This window comes from Pleurodeles waltl, chromosome 9 (genome assembly GCF_031143425.1).
Source record: "Pleurodeles waltl isolate 20211129_DDA chromosome 9, aPleWal1.hap1.20221129, whole genome shotgun sequence".
Lineage (NCBI taxonomy): Eukaryota > Metazoa > Chordata > Amphibia > Caudata > Salamandridae > Pleurodeles > Pleurodeles waltl.
The window spans coordinates 127,724,585-127,736,855 of record NC_090448.1 but is presented as its reverse complement, the minus strand read 5'-3'; positions in this window follow the sequence as shown (position 1 = coordinate 127,736,855).

Here is a 12,271-nt window from a genome sequence, read left to right as displayed (position 1 = left end):
ACACTAGCCTAAAATTAAAGAAATAGCAAAACAAACAATAGCCACCCCTGCACATTACACTCAGCACATATCCCACTTTTGCACAACATACACAACAAACACATTTACAAAAGCACACAATACACAACAACCGTCACCCACTCACATCATAGTACCCACACCTCAACACAGCCATTATTCATCCTTTCAATCATTACCCGACCGTCTTTACCACCACTACCATGTCCCCACAAAAACACCCATGTTTCAGTGATGATGAGTTGAGGGTCATGGTGGATGAAATTGTCAGGGTAGAGCCATATCTCTTCGGAGCACAGGTCCAGCAAACATCAATAGCCAGGAAAATGGAGTTGTGGCAAAGGATAGTCGACATGGTGAATGCAGTGGGCAGTTACCCATGCACAAGGGAGGACATCAGGAAGAGATGGAATGACCTCAGGGGGAAGGTACGTTCCATGGCATCCAGGTACCAGCTGGCAGTCCTCAAGACTGGCGGTAGGCGCCAACCTCCTCCCCCACAGTTCACACCATTGGAGGATAAGGTCTTGGACATCCTGCATCCTGAGAGCCTGACAGGAATACCTGAGGGAGTGGAGTCGGGTAAGTCACAACAACATTCATGTAACCAAACAGTTATGTCTTGCATGCTCACTCATCACCTTTCCCCACCCCAATGACCAAACCACCCACCACCCCCTGTCTAAATCGCCAAATACCCCTCACTGTCATGCCACATGTCAAGTAAACTCACCTTGGGTCACAGTGTTTGGGAAGGGCATGTGAAGTCCTGGGAACTGCCAGCCCTACAACTCCCAGAAGGCACTGTTTCAACAATAACAAACTCAGAACAGTGCACTAAAGTTGAAATGTCTTGCATGTGAAACAAACAATCTAAATAAACAAAACTGAATTGTCCAGCATGTAACAGTCCATGGAAATGACAGCGATGCAATGGCCCACTACCACTACCATTAGATGCTAACCGCAGCTACAGCTGTGTCCCATACCAAACTGAACTCAGAGAAAAGATCCCTAATAATGTCATGTTCTCACCTGGGGGGGACACCTAAATGGCAAACTGGACGCACTTGCAGGACATCCAGACAGGGGGCCAGGGCAAATCATAACACCAAATGTGTGTGCCAGCTCTTACACCATTGACATTGTTCAGCTTCTAGTTGGCTCCATGATGCCATACACCATACTAGGAGAGAAATGTACATTGTTATATCTTCACTCAGACAAGCTATGAGGGTGTTTGCAGCCATTTAAACACCAGCATACTCTAAGGGCATAGAGCATGCTGTATGCAATTACAAATCTCTGTGTCCCACATTGCACAAACCCAGATTAAGTAGCAGCTGTCATTGTCATGTCAGAGGACCATGTAAAGGCAGTGTGTGCATCTCAATAGCATCTTTGAGGTCTAATTTAAACATCACTAGTTGCATCAATTACACCAACTGCATGATCCACTTCTCCTACAGGTAACCTTGCCATCCTCAACATGGAAAGGATACCAGAGACAGGCACTGCCCCTATGGATGAAGGCCCCAGTGAGGAAAATAGCCCTGGCTGTCTGGACACTGAGGACAAAGCTGGCCCATCAAAGACACGTGGTCAGTCAACAACTGTAAGCCTCACCCTGCCCACGGCAACTCCTCCCAGCCCTGTTGCAACAACATCACATGCAACCATTCGCCCCCATTCTGTGTCCCAAGGTCAGTTTCTTCCATTGTGTGCCCGCAGTACAGGTACATGAGCCTCCTAATGTTGTTGTGTAGCCATTTTAGCTATAGCTCCATGCACATTAGTTTAATACACTAGGCCGCTGTGCACCTTGACCTAGATGTATTTTATTCAGCTTTGCATTGTTATTTTTACAATAACAAGTTTTACGGTCTTGTTTTAATTTCTTTTATCTAACTGTTTTGCTTAGTCCAGCACTGTGTTCTCAAACAACACATTCTTGATCATTCTGTGCTTCAGTCAAGGTAACAGTCTGGTACATTGCCGGTGAATGTGGTAGAAGTTTAGTCTCCGACATTCGTGGAACATACACATCCTTACATAGGGACATTTTCTTAGAACATCAGCTGTGTTAATTATAAAAACACTTTCTATTCCCATTACACATCAAGAAGGAGATTCCAGCCAGGGAACCACAACTGTATGCTGAATGCTTCGCTGCAGATGCTGATGCAGATCACAGGCCTTTGCTCAGGTATGAGGGTTGATGTCCTCCCAGGGGAACCTGAAAGGCAGGATTAAAGCTTAACATGCCTTGCTCAAAATATGATTTAGATGGTAAATAGTCCATCGATTCAAGTGGCAATATGATAGCATTATTCTTATGCTTCACTCTCATCGTCACCATTTTAATATTGTTCTGTTGTGTCATTCTGGTTATTGCAGCTCACGCTTTGCTATCTAAAATTCAGTTGTTTTATTAAACCAACCTTTAAAACTTATACTGCACTTATTGTCATTTATATATGAGACCGAATTGTGAATGAGAGAACCGGATGCGATCTGAGTGACTACGACTTCCCTGAGAAGTACAATATGTCATGCGCTCGGCTGCCCAATCATCCCTACCTCCCAGGAGAGATGAGGCACTGCTAGTCAGCAGGAGCAAAGCCCGGATTTGGAGCGACAGGTGCCACCCACCGTGGGTCAGACTCAGTCTCTCCAGAGACTCCAGATGCTGGCAGAGGGAAGTCTTTGCTGTCCGTGAGACGTCAAACAACAGGAGGCATGCTCTAAATCAAGCCCTTGGAGATCTTCACAAGATGGAAGGCACACAAAGTCCAGTCTTTGCCCTCTTACTCTGGCAGAAGCAGCAACTGCAGGATAGCTCCACATAGCACAGTCACAGGCAGGGCAGCTCTTCTTCCTCAGCTCTTCAGCTCTTCTCCAGGCAGAGGTTCCTCTTGGTTTCCAGAAGTGTTCTAAAGTCTGTGGTTTTGGGTGCCCTTCTTATACCCATTTCTCCTTTGAAGTGGGCATACTTCAAAACAAAGTCTCTCTTGATTGTGAATTTCTGCCTTGCCCAGGCCTGGCCCCAGACACTCACCAGGGGGTTGGAGACTGCATTGTTTGAGGGCAGGCACAGCCCTTTCATGTGTGAGTGACCACCCTTCCCCTCCCTTCTAGCACAGAGGGCTCATCAGGAAATGCAGACTACCCCAGCTCCCTTTGTGTCACTGTCTAGTGTGATATGCAACCAGCCTAACCGTCAAACTGACCCAGACAGGGAATCCACATCAGGCAGAGTCACACAAATTGTTTAATCAAGAAAATGCTCACTTTCTAAAAGTGCCATTTTCAAACACAGTCTCAAAATCAACTTTACTAAAAGATGTATTTTTTAAGTGTGAGCGCCGAGACCCCAAACTCCACATGTCTATCCGCTCCCAAAGGGAATCTACACTTTAATCATATTTAAAGGTAGCCCCCATGTTAACCTATGAATGGGACAGGCCTTGCAACAGTGAAAAACGAATTTAGCAATATTTCACTGTCAGGACATATAAAACACATTACTATGGCCCTCATTCTGACCTTGGCGGTCGGCGGAGAGGCGGCGGTCGGACCGCGAACAGACCGGCGGTATTAAAAATGGCATTCTGACCGCGGCGGTCACCGCCGCGACCGACCGCCACTTCCCCACTCCGACAGCCACGGCGGTCATGACCGACGGGCTGGAGTCTGCGCACTCCGGTCCGGCGGTCGACCCAAGACCGCCAACGGTATCATGACCCTGCTTACCGCCGCGGTTTCTGGCGTCCGGGAACCGCCATGCGAACCATGGCGGTAGGCACTATCGGGGCCAGGGAATTCCTTCCCTGGCACTGATAGGGGTCTCCCCCACCCCCCACTGCCCCCCCGAGTCCTCCCCCCACACCCTCCACCCCTCTGCCACCCCCCAGAGGTGGTACGAACCCCCTCCCCACCCGCACCCCGACATGCACATACACGCACCCCGACATGCACACACCCCCAACATGCACATATACACACCCCCTACACACACACATACACAACGGGGACACATACCCGCACACATACATGCCGACATGCGCACCCGCCGAACTAAACACATTGCCCATAGGCACAGCAGCACTCCCCGCCCGCATGCACGCACTCACACACCCCCTCTACACACTCACACGCACACCCCCATGCACGCACACATCACACAACACCACCCCACCCCCTCCCCTCACGGACGATCAACTTACCTTGTGCGTTGGTCCTCCGGGAGGTGACAGGAGCCATGGGGAGGTGACCGCCAACAGAAGACCGCCAACAGAAGACCGCCACACAGAAATGTGGGTCGTAATTCTGTGGGCGGTGTTTTGCTGGCGTGGCGGTGGAGGTTGACCAGTCTCCACTTTCCCACCGACCGCCAGTGTGGCTGCTGGCGGTTTTCCGGCGGAACGCTCCCAGCGGTCAGAATGCGCACAGCGGCATACCGCCGCGGTCGGCGGTCTTCACCGCGGCGGTAACTCGGCGGTCTTGCGAAAAGACCGCCAAGGTCAGAATGAGGGCCTATATGTCCAACCTTAACCATATACTGCACCCTGTCCTTGGGGCTACCTAGGGCCTACCTTAGGGGTGTCTTATATGTAAGAAAAGGGAAGGTTTAGGCCTGGCAAGTGGGTACCCTTGCCAAGTCGAATTTACAGTTAAAACTGCACACACAGCCACTGCAGTCGCAGGTCTGAGACATGATTACAGAGCTACTTATGTGGGTGGCACAACCAGTGCTGCAGGCCCACTAGTAGCATTTGGTTTACAGGCCCTGGGCACCTCTAGTGCACTGTTCTAGGGACTTACTAGTAAATCAAATATGCAATCATGGATGAACCAATTACATACACATTTTGTATAGGAGCACTTGCACTTCAGCACTGGTTAGCATTGGTAAAGTGCCCAGAGTAACAAAAACAGTAAAAACAGAGTCCAGCACACATCAACAACATGGGAAACAAAGGCAAAAAGTTAAGCAAGACCACGCCGAGGCTGAAAAGTCTAACAGCTACCCTGAGTAGGTTTTGCACCAAACATCAGAACTCTTCTACTAGCCATGAGACATAAGGCCCCACAACATCTGTGGCTGGTGGTGGAATTGAGGCCCTGCCAGAGGAAGGGAATGCCTCAAACAGACACCCCACCTTCTGTAGCAGAGGAACCCCTCTGCCCCCGTAAATGTGGATATCCATCCACACATCCAGGAGGAGGAGATGCCAAGACTAAACCCACTGCCAGAAAGTGAACCTCTCCAGATTGGCTCCCTTTGTATGTGACAGTTGCACCCTGTTGTCTGTTCTGATACCCAACTCCATTTTCATATGTTACAGGGACACTGGACTCGTGTTTCCAAATGGTGTAGCTGTTACCCTGAGGAGCTTATCTACCATGACTGAACCCTTCACTGTTAACCTTATTCCATTTCTGTACAATTCAAACATTTTGTAGTTCACTCCCCAATAAATACCACTTACTCACAGGTCATGTGTAAGTGTGATGTATCTACCATACACATCTGTAATGTATGAGAACTACTGTACCAAAATGTTCCTTTCCAATGTTATACCTCTGGTATGGTCATCACACATGTACCCTACAAACAGGATACATATTGCATTGGGATTTTAACATACACACAACACACTTCACCTGTATTGTGTATCTCCACATATTTATTTGGAGCATGGCACTCAGCATATTGTGATCTCATGCTGTGGACTTCAGTATTTCGGCTTGGGTGTCATTCACTACCAACCCACAGAATACAGACGTTAGGGACATGCCAGTCTATCACCATCCCAGGAGGCAGAAAGATCCTTTAAATGTATCATCAGCTAAAGCCTTATCACAAACCCATACGTCATTCTCCCAAATGACCATAGCCCATTAAACAGACAGAGATCAGTACCAATCTCCCCAGTCATGGAACCTTCCACTTATCATGGTCAGGTATCTGTAGGCTTGCCACTCAACTATGTCAGTCTTCAGACACATGCACATTTGTCTGCAATGAGGAAACACACTGACAGCTACGCAAAAGTTAGGTCACATACAACACAAATCAAAATGATGGTAGAATATCTGGATACCACATCATAACATGTGTTATACACAAATGGACACATACATGCCAGCATTTGAGCGACCTCCAATACCAAACAGGTCTATTTTGTGGAAAGGGACACTTCCAAACCACTGTCCTGTCAGTCTGGTCATAGAATTCACACACCACAAATCTGATGCAAAACAATTCCTTGTCTAATCCTTGTCCACTGCTCATGTCAGTCTGCAAATCCCATCTGCCTGTGACAGTGTCTGACAGTGCCAAATGAGGATGAGCCAAACAGCCAATCTGCAAATCTGTGATTGACACAGATAAGGTACATACCGGGGTGGAACACAAACATCACATTGTCTATTCATAACTACAAAAGTGACTTTGAGCATTTTCTGAACAATAGACTATGTATATAACAGTTCTGTACACAACTCGAAGGAACATTCAGCATGCATATTTGAGTCATGAGCTTTGGAGCCACTTAAGACCACACTGATGGTGGTAAAAAGAACATTACATGGCATGCATTATCTCAACAATACCCCATGGAATCTCATTTGTAACATCACATCACACACCTTAAATCAGTTGAAGTACTGATTGATGACATCTGCTCTGATGTCTCCAGCTTCATCCTCATCATGCTCATCTTCACCTGGCATATCTGCATTTCCACCCACAGGATCTGTTGCCCCCCCCCCCATCTGGTATGAATGGTATCTGATGTCTCAGGGCAAGGCTGTGGAGCATTCAGCAGTCAACAATTATTTGACACACCTTGTAGGGTGACTAGGGGAGGGCTCCTCCAGATTTGTCTATGCAGCAATATCTTGCCTTCAGGAGCCCAGAAATCTGTTCCACGACACACCTTGTCCTTCTGTGGGCCTCACTGAAGCGGACTTCTCCTGGCATGGTTGGGTACCTCACTAGTGTCAATTACCAAGGACGGTATGGGAAGCCAGAGTCCCCTGTAAGGTATAGTTACACTAATCCATACTTTAATCTTGGACATCCACATATATGGTAGCAGGAAAAGGGTACTGACACACATGACATACATAACTTACCAACCAGCCAGGATATTGCTGTTCAGCATGATGAAGGAATCTTGGACTGATCCTGGATACCTTGCACAAACTTGTGATTTGTAGAGGACAGCCAAATAGACCACTTGTACATTTATGGAGTGGAAGTTTTTCCTGTACCTATATACCTGTTCATTTGCACCTGGGGAAACTAAGGCAACATGTGTGCCATATGTGGCTCCAACCACATGTGGAATGTGTCTCAAAGCAAGGAAATCTGCCATCACATGGGCCAGATCCTCACGTTGGGGAAATCTGATGTAGCTGTCCAGGTGTTTTAAAACAATGCAGACAGTACATCCTTCAAACCCAGACTGAACATGGGCTGAGACATCCCTGCAGTTAGGGCCACTGTATTTTCTGGATGGACCCAGTGGCCAGGAAGTGCAGCACTGACATGACTTGAACGATGAGAAGTATGCTATTGGGATTGCGAATGGCAGGCATCAGATCTGCTTCCAACTGACGACAGAGATCCATAATTGTATGCCTATCCAGGTAATATATCAGGATTACATGTCACGCCTTCATGCTCTGCAGGTCTGCTAGTGGTGGGTACACTGGAGGTTGTCTTGCTCTACTCAGGTCAGGGTAACCATGTGGGACAACACAAGAATATATATGAAAGACTCAATCCATAAACCATGCGTATAATCACAGCAAAGTAACACATATATTGAAATCACGTCACATTAAACTATGTGCATAAGTGGTATTCAGCACATAGTGAGGCAAAATATGAAAGTGTACCACAATCTAATCCACTAAGCCCTCAAATGTACTCTACATGGAGATACATGTCATAGTGACACTGAAAGTTACATCAACCGTGGAGACACATAACACATATTTTTTGCACCTATGCCATCTTCAGATTGTCATAAGTATGGTGACAGCACTGTTTCATGTCCATAACCCAAAATACCGTATTCGACTTCCTCTACTAATGACATGCAAATAAATACTTGTAAACAGTAAGCCTGCACTTCGCACATTGTCATAGATATGAGTTTTCAGTAAATTGCGCAACTGTAATAACTTCTTCATACATTTTGAGCCATGAAATGACAGCTGCCTGACCTACTATACTGGACATCAGGAAGTGGCCTCACTCTGCCGGCAGATATCGTCATGGTGGTGGCAGTTAGATGGTGGTAAAAAGAACATTACATGGCATGCATTATCTCAACAATACCCCATGGAATCTCATTTGTAACATCACATCACACACCTTAAATCAGTTGAAGTACTGATTGATGACATCTGCTCTGATGTCTCCAGCTTCATCCTCATCATGCTCATCTTCACCTGGCATATCTGCATTTCCACCCACAGGATCTGTTGCCCCCCCCCCCATCTGGTATGAATGGTATCTGATGTCTCAGGGCAAGGCTGTGGAGCATTCAGCAGTCAACAATTATTTGACACACCTTGTAGGGTGACTAGGGGAGGGCTCCTCCAGATTTGTCTATGCAGCAATATCTTGCCTTCAGGAGCCCAGAAATCTGTTCCACGACACACCTTGTCCTTCTGTGGGCCTCACTGAAGCGGACTTCTCCTGGCATGGTTGGGTACCTCACTAGTGTCAATTACCAAGGACGGTATGGGAAGCCAGAGTCCCCTGTAAGGTATAGTTACACTAATCCATACTTTAATCTTGGACATCCACATATATGGTAGCAGGAAAAGGGTACTGACACACATGACATACATAACTTACCAACCAGCCAGGATATTGCTGTTCAGCATGATGAAGGAATCTTGGACTGATCCTGGATACCTTGCACAAACTTGTGATTTGTAGAGGACAGCCAAATAGACCACTTGTACATTTATGGAGTGGAAGTTTTTCCTGTACCTATATACCTGTTCATTTGCACCTGGGGAAACTAAGGCAACATGTGTGCCATATGTGGCTCCAACCACATGTGGAATGTGTCTCAAAGCAAGGAAATCTGCCATCACATGGGCCAGATCCTCACGTTGGGGAAATCTGATGTAGCTGTCCAGGTGTTTTAAAACAATGCAGACAGTACATCCTTCAAACCCAGACTGAACATGGGCTGAGACATCCCTGCAGTTAGGGCCACTGTATTTTCTGGATGGACCCAGTGGCCAGGAAGTGCAGCACTGACATGACTTGAACGATGAGAAGTATGCTATTGGGATTGCGAATGGCAGGCATCAGATCTGCTTCCAACTGACGACAGAGATCCATAATTGTATGCCTATCCAGGTAATATATCAGGATTATATGTCACGCCTTCATGCTCTGCAGGTCTGCTAGTGGTGGGTACACTGGAGGTTGTCTTGCTCTACTCAGGTCAGGGTAACCATGTGGGACAACACAAGAATATATATGAAAGACTCAATCCATAAACCATGCGTATAATCACAGCAAAGTAACACATATATTGAAATCACGTCACATTAAACTATGTGCATAAGTGGTATTCAGCACATAGTGAGGCAAAATATGAAAGTGTACCACAATCTAATCCACTAAGCCCTCAAATGTACTCTACATGGAGATACATGTCATAGTGACACTGAAAGTTACATCAACCGTGGAGACACATAACACATATTTTTTGCACCTATGCCATCTTCAGATTGTCATAAGTATGGTGACAGCACTGTTTCATGTCCATAACCCAAAATACCGTATTCGACTTCCTCTACTAATGACATGCAAATAAATACTTGTAAACAGTAAGCCTGCACTTCGCACATTGTCATAGATATGAGTTTTCAGTAAATTGCGCAACTGTAATAACTTCTTCATACATTTTGAGCCATGAAATGACAGCTGCCTGACCTACTATACTGGACATCAGGAAGTGGCCTCACTCTGCCGGCAGATATCGTCATGGTGGTGGCAGTTAGAATGGTGGTGGACATGTCCATTGGAACTCATCGCTGCCTTTGGTGGACTTGGGCAAATGCGACGTACACCAGCGGTGATGGTCCTGTATGTGGCAGACGTGACTGCCATCTCCTGCACAATCCCTCATTTGACTCCTGACACTGCTGACAGCAAAACCTCCACGGCCTAAGCTGCTGTGTACTGCCTCTGGGAGCAATCATGCCACGTCCTGCAGGTGATAGGGCCCTGCCTTCTTTCCCGAAGAGATGACCAAGCTCATGGAGGAGGTCCTCCCCCTGTCTGAACAGCTATGTGGAGCACCAGAGGAGCAGGTGAGTCCAATGCAATACTATTGTGTGAAAGGTAGAGTGTATGATAAGGTAGATGAAATGTGCATGATGGAGGGTTGAGCTATCATGGGTGGCTAGATGGTAATGTGTCCATGTGCATAGAAGGACTGCTACCCCTGATACATAGTAGGTAGTGTGTGATGTGTGTAGCCTCATCCACATATGTACATTACAGCATTTACATCAATCGTGGAGTGACAAATAGTTGTAGAGATGTACCAATTTAAAGACATACTTGTAGTCTGGTCTTGTGTTTCTAGCCAAAACCTGGTGCTGGGTGCGCGTGTTATTTGCCTGACTCTACTTCACACATGGTCAGGCCATGCAGAGTGTGACTTGCAAAAGAGTTTGAAGTGTGAGGAATGGTATGTTTGGCAACTTACACTAACTTGATTTTTCACCCTACTTGTTTTGGAATGGAGCATGTGTACGTGACTTTCTCCTCTTGTCTGTGTCATCCATGCAGGTCACTGCGCATCAGAAAAAGGGCATCTGGCATGCCATCGGCAAGAAAGTGTGGACCCTGGGGGTCCACATCCGGCGGAGCACCCAATGTCGAAAGCGGTGGGAGGACCTGAAACACTAGGCCCGAAAGATTGCTGAGGCCCAGCTGGGGGTGTCCTCCCAAGGACGAAAGGGTGCCTGCCGGACCTTGACACCCCTAATGGCCTGCATATTGGCAGTGGCCTACCCTGAGTAGGACGAGTGTTTGAGGGCTGCACAGCAGTCACAAGGGGGTGATTACTGACTAAACTCAATTACATTCCTCTGCAAGGTCAGTGTATGATATGAAAGACTCTAAGCTGGGACAAAGTGGTAAGTACAAAAGGTTAAATGTATCCTAGGAAAACCTATACATGGACTCCTCAACACTGGTACAGAGGTGTGCACATTGTGTTGTGTATAGGGACATATTACTCACCTACGTCATCTCTTCTGGACATTAGCAATTGGTGACCCACATGTGACTGTGTCATATGTGTACCACTTCACTGCTCTTAGTACCCTGCTGCTTGTTCCTTGCCACCTACAGATCCATACTCCCAGTATCCTGATGGTACGTTGTCCTGGTCTTTGCCCTCTGTCCATTCAGTTGCACCTTGATCCATCTAAATGCGCAACATTGAGTTTGACAAGTTGAGTAGCAGACATATATCACTGAAGTTTCCAATGAGTGTAAACTTATTGTATTATCAGGCTCTGATCTCAATCTGACTTTTCACATGCCACACTTGCTGCACTTACTCTGATATGTTAGGAGGTGTACCCATTGGTAAGTGAGGGCTATACATTGGCACGTGTGATGTTTCCTCAGAATGGACATCCTGCATGTACTAAACCATGGTGGTATTACTAGACTCCTAGTGCAGCCCATATAATTGATAGGAGAGCTCAGAATATTAGTACCATGTGCATGTTCTTAGGATGCTAAGGGGCATATTTATACTCTGTCTGTGCCGAATTTGCATAAAATATTTTGACACAAATTTGGTGCAAACCTAAAACCATATTTATACTTTGAAGCCCGTGAACGCCAACATTTTGACGTGTGCGTCATTTTCTGGATGCATGAAACTGCCTTGCGTTAATGACATGCAAGGTAGGCGTTCCCGTCCAAAAATGACTTAAACACCAGTGCGCCATATTTATCCTACCGTGCATAAATGCTGCATGGCTGGGAGGCGGAGTCGGAAAATGGCACACAGCCCGATTTGCGTAAAAAATGAACGCCTGGGTCAGGGCAGGCGTTAAAATGGGGCGAACACACCAGTACTTAAGGAAAACACACAGAAGCAACAGCAGAACTCCAAAAGGAAGACATGGAGGTGCTATTCATCCAGCATGCACGAAGACGCAGAGCACAGGACCAACAGCA